At 36.4% G+C, this 12,519-nt stretch overlaps 1 long non-coding RNA gene across 1 annotated transcript; it reads right to left on the bottom strand.

Moving 5' to 3' along the window:
- Positions 1-3,465: 3,465 nt before the first annotated feature.
- LOC146733650 (uncharacterized) lies at positions 3,466-6,518 on the bottom strand. Its single transcript, XR_014926708.1, has 2 exons — positions 6,411-6,518; positions 3,466-3,933 (listed from the first exon to the last, which is right to left on the bottom strand). It is a non-coding gene; the product is annotated as an uncharacterized LOC146733650 (long non-coding RNA).
- Positions 6,519-12,519: the final 6,001 nt, after the last annotated feature.

Raw genomic sequence — 12,519 nt, forward strand, 5'->3', positions numbered from 1 at the left:
GAAGTACCTCATTAGTAGTTGGAAAGTGTTCAAAAAAATAATAGAGATTCAAAATTAGGCTAAATGAAGGGAAGGTTTTGCTGAAAATATTGAACACGAATACATGCAAATATCTTCATAATTCTAATATCCATTGTTAGGGATTTTAAAAATTTAGATGCAGTACTTGCAGCAGCGGGTCTGGGAAACTGAAAACAGACTGTAAAAATAGTGAGTGCGCAGCAAAGCAACATGATGATGAGACCCGTAATGAAATGAATATTGGACTCCTAAGGACAGCAGGCAAGAGTGGAACTGCATACAAATTGATATTGTTCATTCATTTCAAAGGAACATGTCAACAAACTTGTTACAAAGAATGGGAAGACAATGATGCCAGAATAAGGTCTCAAGATTTATATTTTTCCGTATGAGTTGTTATGGTGTGAATGAGGCACAAAATCGGGTTCGTTGCGATGAATTCTAGAAAATCCCTAGGTATAATGACCAGACCACTATTGTCATCATGCATTACAATACTGACATCGTGTTATGAATGCATGCCTTCAAGTTTATATATCTTTCTCATTTATTTGACCATGCATTGTAGTAATTACACAGATTTGGCGATCACATATTTTCCTCACATTCATTTAGTCTGTATTTTAACAATGACGTCACTTTGTAGCTCTATGCCTTGAGATCCATATATCTTTCTCAAATTCATTCGGCTATACATTGTATAAGTGACATCACTTCCTTACTGTATGCCGTGGGGTCTATATATCTTTTACTCATTCATTTGGCTATACATTGTAGTAATGACATCACTTTATGTGAATTAATGATTGCAGAGCAATTAAAATGTTACACCCGCCTACTTTCATTGTATTGGTAGAAAGGGGTGACTCACCCCCAAAACAGTGATCTAGTTAGCTACTGACATAGACTCATAATACAAGCGGTTGAATTGTGTAGATTTATGCTCAATCATTACAAAGGTCCCCTGCTTTATTCACAAAACCTTGTACATATGAAGCCGAAATTAAGTTGTCTGTGGAACTAACGCAGAGATCATTCACATGGTCAATTACTTTTAATTCAAAAAAGTACACTAAATTAAATTCAGATTTAAATGTCCCTCATTAGACCAGATAGTCATTAAACTCAAATTATATAACGTTAAAAGTAATAACTGATTATTATTCCAATATATATATCTCCCTACATGTGATTGTGCTCCACATGACATTTTGCTCTTGTAGCAGAAACTATCTTCAAGTTGATAAAATTATCATGCGGCAAGATAAAACTAATGTATAACTCATACATTTATGATAATGCTTTTTCGAGTATCTGTAATTGGAACTACCGCTACCGGTGAATCTGTTGAGCTTTGTTTGGTTTTAAGAATCGATATGTATTATTTCGCATTCGTTTTTATATTGTGCTCATTGGTTGAAAACGAACACGTTTTTGTTAGATATATATTTATTCCAACAAACATATAATATTTACAGTAATGTATATCAACATAATAATTGATCGTGTATTAATCATTATTTTTCTCTATATCTCTCTCACTACTACTATTATACTAATAGTAGTTCACCATATTCAAATTGTAGCTTTGTGTGACTAGATAAGGGTTGATTAAAGAGTATTGTCTATTGATTCTGAGATATTCTGATAAATTATTATTCCAGTTTCTCATGTTAACAAGACAGAAATGAGAAACAACTATTTGATTTTGTTTTGACATTGAAGTTGGCGATATGTTACTTTCGCGGCCGGTTCATTGACAGGTTACATTAAGATGCACTGACCCTATCAAAACATACGTAGGTCATTCATTCTATTGAACGATGAATATAGTTAAAAGTTTCGACCAACCAAATAAGACCAGCTAAACTACATCAGTCAACAGCAGATACACATTTCAATATAACATTACCACCCAAGCTTCGTCTCGCCGAATTTATATAGTAATTACACCCCGGCATTCTAGCAGCAATTTTCAGGGAAATTATATTGTCAATTAAACTCAAATTCAAATGCAGAGTTGGTGACGAAGTACAAATCTGTAAAACTCGAGCTATTATTAATTATATATAATAGATATATAGACATAGTATTCGAACAAGTTTACCAAATAATGTCACACTAGTATACAACCATATTTGAAAAAGAGGCCCACAGTGCTACTGCCCTGTTTCGAGTTTGGAGAAACCATCAATCAGACAACTAAGAGTCAGTCAGTCTTAACGGATGTGAGGACATTGTATTTACTCTATTTGTTTTGTAATCTTGTTAAAGAGCAATAATTTGGATATGTCCATACCATTATTGAGAATTGTCAATGTTTTATGGAAACATCCAACAATCCCTGTGTTTTAAGAGTGACAGTGACACAACAGAAATATATGTCAGAAATTGTACTGGACATAAATTACCATTCATAAAAGTGTGCTTGCAACATTAACTTTTCGAAAATGGTGTCATGATTCTTGTAATGTTATAAAACCACATCCACTTTTTCCATATAAGGAATATTATTTTTTTCTGGCTCTACTTTAGAGAAAGGATGGGGTGGTAGACTAAGCGTTCTGATGCGACAGAATTAGTCATTTATGGAAATTAATCATAAGATTGTAACAAGTATAAAAAAGTGAATGAATTAAAAGAAAAGCTCTACTTATTCATCATATTTCGTCATATATATGTCACTGGGACCAGGTAAACTAAGCTATCGTAGCTAAGAAATGAGCAACAGTAAATATGAAATAATTGGGGATATCGATACAATGTAATTGTTAATAATCATTGTATATCGGATTTGCCTGCAGCAATGACAGTTAATTCACAAGGACAGCGCCCTCATTAGTCTCGTTGACATATATGTGGGCTACGCCCCCAACGACATTTTTTTGCATAAGCATCGTGCCCTCAAATGTTGGCAATTAACGTGTCGTTGTTTGGTTTCAAACCAAAAATTCCAATTCCTATTATAGGAGAAAGCTCACTAGATTAAACAAAGTACGGGTTCTGCATCTCGTATATACTAGTATAGCTAATATGCTAATAGTAGTCATACGAACGTCGAAAACTGTAAGAAAAAAAGAATTATAAAAATAAGACCATTGCATGGTATTGAGTGTACACAGCACATAACCTTTCCTACAACGCAAATAACATACATACGCATTCGTATTTCTTGTGTGTAGAGCCCAGGTATTACTTTAATAGACTGGATGGGTATAACACGTTGTTACTAGGCAACAAACACGGGGTTACGTTTATGTAAATAAGATGGAAGACTTTCGTTCCTGTGTGCTGGTTGTATCGTTCAATGCACGATAAAGAACCAATGTATCTTCTTTAGATAGTGCTTCCTTTCTTAAACGAAATCCTTTGTAAGAGAAGCGGGTCTTTCAAATATGTAATTGGGCTTTTGGGACTTTTGCGAAAATGACTACACGAGTTCAGTATAATTTCAGTACACACATTTATTCCACTTATATATAGTACAGTTAATGCATTTCTTATCTGTACACATCTACAAAGTAATCTGTGTTCGCTCATACATAGTTGCTTGATTTAAGGAGGTGATAATCGTGATTCATTCTGACTATAATCAAATGTTTGTCACTAAATTCATTTTGTAAAATAGCTGACATATTAATGTCTAAGTTTAATAAATGAACAAGATGTGAATGAAGATAATAATCAGTAGCATTTTCACAATAATGCAACTTTCAGCTCATTCAATCCTACTTCTATTTTTCTGGTGACCATAGCAACAATAGCTGACGAATTTCTAGCCACGGTATTCCTAAAAGCGTACGCCACAATCTTCACAGTCTGAGCCATAAACACAATCCGCATAAACAGAATTAACACCACCGTCATCACATACACCGTCACCAAACCACAAACAATCATTATTACATATGCCTGGAAATAAATAGGTAAAATTATTATCACGATATTTGTTTAAAATAATAATAATTTCTATTCTATCTGATGTCGGGTCACTGATGACAGGTTAACTAAACTACAATAAATATATGGCATTGTATATGCAAATAGACAGTGGTAGTGTGTTATATAACCTGTTCTAATGGTCATGATAAGGACATGATCAAATTTAAATAAAAGAATTTTTCTTTTTTTGAGACACGTCTTGTAACGTTTGCATATTCTATGGGGGTAAAAAAGTACCTGTCAAAATGAAGGAATACACATAAGTACGTCATACTTGAAATATCTTTCGGAAAAACAAGTCCGTGTTACGAATCTACAATTACATTATTATAACACTGTGGGTTTCTTTTTGATTTAACTTGTTAATTAAGTTGGCCAGGACGAGCATAAGCATATTTAAATAGTATTTCCATTGTTCGGAATAATAAAACAAAGCAAATATCGAAATGGTCGTCAGCTAATCCCTTAGACAGATATTGGCATGGCATTTATATACACACTGATCTGAAATTTGGGTTTTAGCTTCTAAAGCACATTATTGTTTCAATCATTTCATGGCTAAGCACGTGGTTCGGTCGTCATTTTCGATTTTTTCATAATTGGAAGTATTTTTTACTGATGCCACAATCGAATTCCTCCCGACAGCTAAAATAGAATTTTAGGCAAAATGTCAAAAATATTTCTCATCTTGTTTTAACTGATCCGCATTATAATTGGCATGTAGTACGTATGGTACTCTTTCAAAAAAAAACAAACAAACAAATAGTTTGGTCGTCTTTTTGGTTTCTGGCAAAAATTGCCACAATTTAAGGCATTTGGTCCTCATGTGTGCTCCAACCGACCACCTTGATATTTTGTATAGAACATATATAAGCTAAGCATTTTTATGAGCACAGATGAAATAATTTTCTGATTGATCTTGGATTCCTGGAAAAATTACTATAATTTGGGGCATTTATTCCTTTCCAGTGTTTTACCCGATCAACGTGATATTTTGTATATAACATATGGACAAAACCTTTCATGAGGTTTTGCATTTCTAACAAAATTGACAACATTGGGTTATTTGTTTTTCATTAGTATTTTATCTGGAATGACAATACAAGTATTAACTGTAAGCTTTGGGGTATACACAAAATTAGTATCCATGGTATGACAACAGCTGTGTCACAATCAATAATTGTCACATCAAAAAAAATCATGAACACCCTCAGTTGTAGTTATTAATTGTGTATTGATGATTTAGGAGATTTCATTCGAAACAGAGTTGAAGTACCCACATGCTCATTTTGTTTACCGAAAATCAACCCGGATTCTGAAACCTGGTATATATAGGCAGTCGTTTTTGATGATGTATTTCCATCAAAGTATTTGCCGTCTCTGAATATATATAAGATAATACACATAATTAACAATACTCGTCTGAGCGTTACATGTACAATGGAATGTTGATAACATCATGAACATACTACAGGTACACAGGTTGTCTAAGTGCATAGGCTAATGTTAATTTACATAAATACTAAAGTGTAAATTATACGCTTTGTCATTTGCTAATTAATAATTTAATTCAAATCACGTGACATGCCAAATGCTCAGATGTTACAGGCTCCAATCGTGCCTTGGCTACAGTTTTCAATAATATATTATACTTTTATCCACACCAAATCTGAGCAAGTCAGAATCTTATTAACCGATTTTACAGGGGGATCATTGTTTAAAATGTTTATTTATAGGATATTTTGTATTAATTAGTATACACAAATACATGCGTGTACAGTGTGAAGTGGATTTGTATGAGAATTTTACAGTAAGTAATCATCAAAGTTTTACCTCATGATTAATTTCGTTAAATCCTTAAAAAAGTTTGGCATGTTTTATTTGTTTTTATCGTCGATTTAATTAGCATCACATGATTTTCTACAAACTCTGTAATAGTGCCGATGTTATATGACTTCTTTTGTACAAACATACAATAATACAATGATGTACATTGCACATCAGACACATGCAGGTATAATCACAAGCACCTTCTTTGATTCCATAGCCATTGATATTCTTAGTCAGCACAGTGACCACTACACTACTTTGCTGATCAAAAAAAACATGGTTTTTAGCTTGGTCTCCCCCACAATTGCTCTTTGAATTGTGGGAAGAACGTTGTATATGCAGGTTCATAGGGAACATCTTTGTCTGAAATTGATTTGTGAACTTTTAACAATAAAACAAATCAGAGAGTTCTCTAAGAAGATGCACACCGATTGTGGAGAAATGCGACTGATGGGAAAAGAGAGCATGGCAATGACAATATGCACCTATCTTTGGTATGGTCAATATTATAGCCATGACCACCATAATTAAGGCAGAAAACACATCACAATTTTGCCCCACAAAAATCACGTGTTATTATTTTAATGTAACATTTTTATTAAAAATTTAATTTTTACCTGTCATTTCTTCAGTGGTTCCAGAATAGGAATGTCCAAAGCGTATGCCACAATCCTCACAGTCTGAGCCAAATTCACAAAGGTCATAGTGGGAATTATCACCACCATCATCACAATCACCGTCAGCTGGATAATGACAATCATTATTGCATATAGCTGGAAATAATTATTATTATTACGGTAATTATTAAAATTACAAATATAATAGAATAAATTTTATTTCGGTTTCCACCTGTGTTGACTATCTGGCTAACCAAACTACATCTAATAATGATGTATATTGAAACATGTCACGAAAAGCTAAAGATGAAGCTAAAGAAAATGTTCACATCAGCTGGATAGTAACAATAATTATCGCATATAGCTTGAAAAATAATTATCATTATTACGGTAATTATAAAATTATAACACCTTTGTTGACCATCCAGCTAACTAAACTGCAGTTTATGTAAGTAACACAAACATTCCACTGTAATGCCATCTACATGTAGGAAGAACCAAGCAAACATGATGTTTAATGGCTGGCGAATTTACACAAGTGTCACAGTTTAAGGCCTGCTTATCGCTAATGAGAGCGCACCCACAGAACTTACACTGGACAGGAGTTCTTTCACTTCTAGTATGAAGTAGACAAGACAATAGTACTGGAAATGAAATACACATACACCAAAATATCGAGTTAAAGCTTCTGGCTATAAAACCTCTCCAAATATTTACAAGAAACAAAGCACAGAAAAATACAATGAATAAAGTCACTCTCATGAGTCTGTCCAATTTATATACATGATTCAGTGTCACCACCTGAGTTTCCACACGAGCCAATCAGAATATGATCTTGCTAGCAGCTGTGTCATGTAGGCAACACAGTAGATCATAAACATCCTTTGTTATTCAAATAACAGCACATCTGGTAGATTCCTATTCTTCTTCCGAAGTTGTAAACACTCTTTGTTATGTAAATCACAAGCACACCTGGTAGATTCCAACTGTACTTCAAGAGTTGAAAACAAGTATGACCAGTCAATCACCTTAATCACACGGCAATGCACGCCGTTTCTCCCCATGATTCCATGCACACATTCGCAGAGTTTGCAGTAATATGACAAAAACATAAAATACAGGGTGCTGACATTGCCAATAATCAGCATCAACTGCCATCGAAATTGCAAAAAATATTGTATCCGGAATTCTAAGTATTGTCAATTCTGCTTTAATAGTCTGCACCTATATTTTCTTTACCTTTAATTGCTATAATGCAGTAGCTAAAAGATCGCAAATGTAGTGCCCACTGCATTAATCTACTGTTTACTTCCCGTGCCTTGTTCAAATAAATCAATTGCTGGTGATCAGTTTCCAAAATAAATTCTTTACCATATAAATATTGGTGAAATTAATGCAATGCACAAATCACTGCCAAACACTCTTTTTCAATTACAGAATAAGACTTAAATTACAGAATAAGCAATTCACGACTTTCATATGCCACTGGAAATTTTCCTTCCTCGTATTGCTGTAATAAAACTGCACCAAGCCCAACTCCTGATGAATCGCATCTCAAAATAAAACTCTTAGTAAGTAAAATCGGGCAATTTTAAAATTGGTTACTTACTCAATAAAACTTTCAAATGATTAGAGGCACGTTCTTGAGAATCTCCCCAGACAACTTTTCTCGGCGGACCTTTTCTGGTCAAATCACTGAGGGGAGCAGTTATTGTAGCAAAGTTTGGTACAAATTTGCGATAGTATTGAGCCATGCCTAAAATGACCTTACTTGCTTTAGTGTTTCAGGTCTAGCTGCATGCTGTATGGCTTCTATTTTATCTGGAAATACTCGCAAAATGCCGTCACCTATCTGCAGTTAAATCCACCTTCCTCAAACGAGCCAGAACGTCCTGTACATGCTCCTCCCAAGATTTTGAATAAATTAAAATGTCATCAATTAAATTCGCAACTTTACCTTCAAGACCTAACAACAAAATACGCATCATACGGGAAAAAGAGGCTGCTGCATTCACAAGCCCAAAAGGCATGCGTCGAAACTGAAATAAATCATCAGGTGTGAGAAAGGCTGTCTTTCTTTAGCCCCTTCACTCATCGGGATCTGCCAGTACCCCTTTTGGTGAATTACCGACCCTCTTTTAATCGCGAAAATAGGTTATGAGGTGATGGCATTGATTCTGCATAGATCACTGTAATGCGATTGAGTTTACGAAAATTAATGCAAAACCTAACACCCCCTCCTTTCTTATTTACCAAAACGATGGGTGAGGCATAAGGTGAATTTGATGATTCAATTACACCCATCTCCAACATAATCTTAACTTCTGACCTCACTATATCACTATATCATAGCGAATGGTAAAGGGTATTGTTTTGACCTAACTGGTTCAGATGTTACATCAGAAAATTCTCTCATAACTCCATCAATCTCTCTATGTTGGTCGACATTCAACTCATAGCCAACATGATAATCAACAATTGTTTCCTTGCACTGAATTACCACAGACCACTATCACACAGTATTGTGTCACTGTCAGTTGTATCATATTCAACAACTGCAGTGAACACACAGTTCATCACACCCATAACCACTTTCTTTTCATTCTGTTTGTCTCTTTCATAATATGCTTTCAACAAGTTAGCATGATCATTGTTCACCTTGCCTTTCACATCCATTCTGTAATCCATCGTACCCACTCTCTCCTTAATTACATATGGCTCCTGCCATTGCATCAACAACTTATTGTGGTCAGTGGGAAGTAACACTAACACTTTGTCACCAGGCTGGAACTTCCCAACTATCTTCTACCATAATACTTTTTGTATCAAACCATTGCCTTAGCAAACTCAGCTTGAGCCAATTTATATGTTTCTTCAAGGCGATTTTGTAAATGCAGGACATACTGGTATGTAGTTCTAACCTCTGTTGTAGTGGCCTCCTTTGTCCACAACTCTCTTAAAATCGTCATTGGGTCCCTCACTGGTCTGTCATAGATAAGATCGAAGGGTGAAAACCCTAAACTCTCCTGAAGAGCTTCTCTATAGGAAAACAGTACTGGGTCAAGATATCTATCCCAATCCTTGGGTCGTTCTTGACACATGCGTTTCAACATACTTTTCAAAGTAGCATTAAACCGCTCAACCAAATCATTAATTATATTCTAGGTGATATGCAGTAGTTACTAATTGTTTAATGAACAACACTCAACTCACTTCCTTCATAGTGTCAGATACAAACTACGTCCCTAAATCAGTTAAAACTTCTTTGGGTGCACCAGCCCTACTATATATACCGACTAATGCATCAGCAACCACTTCAGAAGTAATTTTCTTTAACGCTATAGCCTCAGGTTATTGTGAAGCATAGTCTACAACAGTCGCTGGACTGGTCGGACCAATCAGATTGATTGCTATCATTTGAAATAGAACTTCAATCAAGGGCATATCGCCCAATGGTACCTTGCTAACACGATCCTTAGACGTGGTCTTCTGACATATATCACATGACATGCAATATCTAATAACATCATCCTGCATACCAAGACAATAAAACTGAGTTTCTATTCCATCTGTAGTCTTCTAAGCACCCAGATGACCTGCTATAACTGACTCATTGGCGAGTGCTAGTACTTGATCACGGTAACACAATGGTATAACTAATTGGGAACACACACGTCCTCTATCAACATGAGGTGACTGAATCTCCCTATATATTTGTTACGACCTGTGATCAACTCCTCACCTGTACTAACTAACTTTCTAGCACGCTCTGATGTGGAATCAGACTGCTGTGCCTCTCGCACTGCATCCAAAGTAATAGGTTTCTTGCCACCATTAGTATCAACATTACTATGCAACTTAAACTCAGGAACTATAAGCCTACGTAATGGCTTCTTTTCAGCTGACTTCTGAGCCCTAGTCTGTATCACCTGTGCGACATCAACACTATCATCCTGACTAGAATCACTGAAGGGTTCACAACCACTCCCAGTAACTGAAGGCTCTCTTATCTCAACACCTGGAGAACAACCTTCATCCATATATGGCACACTAGCCTGACTACTAGTAGATGTACAACCTTCATAACCTGAGGGAGCATTAGTCTAAATACCTGAAGAACAACAACCTTCACCACCAGAGGGCATACTAGTCCCATCACTCAAAGAAGTACTATGTTCATCACCCGAGGGCGAACTAACCTCACCATGCCCTACCTAGTGAGCTAAACCTAGCTTCCAACCAATATCAGAATCATTGGGCTCCCTAGCTCCACTAATATTACCAACAATAAGTCATACACTGGGGGTCCTCATACACAGCGCTTCGACCCTACCGACATAGTAGGGTATATCTATACATCTATAGTCTAGTAACCGGGGCTTTTCGACATGTACCATCCATCATCACACAGGTATGACTCTCCCCAGTCAATTGACTATCCTCTACCAACTTTCTATGTACTACACTATCACAAATTACTACAGTACTGCCTCAGTACTACCAATTGTCACAAGGAGAAGTCAAGTGTGACTACCAAACAAGACTGCCCTTGTGTTGTGGGTTCTTTTCCCCACTGCTACTTTTTAGCATTTATTGTGACTTATATACTTGTATACAACCAAGAAGCAATAACAAGTGACCCTGGTGTAGTCAGTGTGAACATACAACAGGCGCAATCATATACTAGCAGTTAATGGCTTATTAAGTATAACGGGAACAGATTACAGGTCAATATTAATTAAGTCACATCGCACAAGGCTCAAATCCCAGCAGGAATACTAGAAGTCGGACTAGAAGCCTGTGCGTATTAACCAATTCTCAATGGGTTAGAGCCCGTACAGTAACATGGGGCTTACATCCAAGTGTAAACAATGTACGAGTGAATTGCTTAAACTGACGCCATTCCAATCATTAAATGATGCCAAATTTCCAGCGTCTGACTAGCCTCATTGGGCAAAACACGTCAATAGAATGACGGCAAAGCAGTACAAAATTACAGCAGTTATATAATAATTTGATGAATTAAATAAATGAAGTGCACTCCAAAATATACACAATAATAAGCTCAAAATATGCATGAAATATGTAACCCTAACATAGTGTTACTGACCAGTATCATACGACGAATGTCAATGTCTTGTTAGCAGAACTTGCAGTTGAACGTGAATAATTAATTAAACGTGTTTGATGAAGTCCTATGGCTGTTTCAACCACGTGTTGACGTTATCTACGCGAAGACGACCCGCTGGCTTCCTCGGGAATACACAGACAGTAAGTTCCGTCGATGTGTTGTCTCAATCTTCGCCGCTTTGCAGCCATCAATGGTTAAAGTCAGTTTGCCGTAATGTCAGTCCTACGAGAGGTCCGTTGAGACAATGATGTCCAATGTGGTTACGCCAGATGGAATCGCCCCGAGCATGCGATGATGGCGTAGTTTTATAGGTATCAATGTCCAGGTGCACATACTCGGTATTCAAATTCCCCGAAAAGACGATCTGTTCTCTGCACCATACCATTCCAACAAGGGGCACTTAAATTACATCTTGTATCTAGGCATCCGTACAGCATTTCTAGTCACCTCCTGACACCAATAAAGCCTTGAACAACAGGCATACCACTCGCCATCCTATTAGCTGGTGCAACACTGGCAACACTAATAATTGGCAGCTCATGGCCACATTTCAACTCAACTCTATCTCGCCCTTGTAAACATGGAAACCTACTTGCATCTGTGACTTCATGAACTACACATGTAGCACTGACTTCCTGTGAATCATTACTCTTCTCATCACATGTCAACATCGCAGCTGACTTAACCTGAGGCTTGACACATTTATAACAGACAGCACAGTGGTTTGGATCACCACAAACATAACAGCCTGACTTTGGCTTAGACTGACCTAATCGACCCTGTCCTTAACCTTTCTGATTTGTGTTCCAGAACAGTCCTTTCTGATTCTGACTCCCACCTTGAAATTGGCTAGATTTCAGATTTGTACCACCTGTCTGTCTACGTGCATCTCTAAACTTATCAGCTAATTCAGCCATTTCATAAGTCCTTAGCTCCATCAAATCTCCTACCAACTTCAGACAGCTCAACCCATCGATC

Source organism: Saccoglossus kowalevskii, chromosome 16 (genome assembly GCF_978046115.1).
Source record: "Saccoglossus kowalevskii chromosome 16, keSacKowa6.1, whole genome shotgun sequence".
NCBI lineage: Eukaryota > Metazoa > Hemichordata > Enteropneusta > Harrimaniidae > Saccoglossus > Saccoglossus kowalevskii.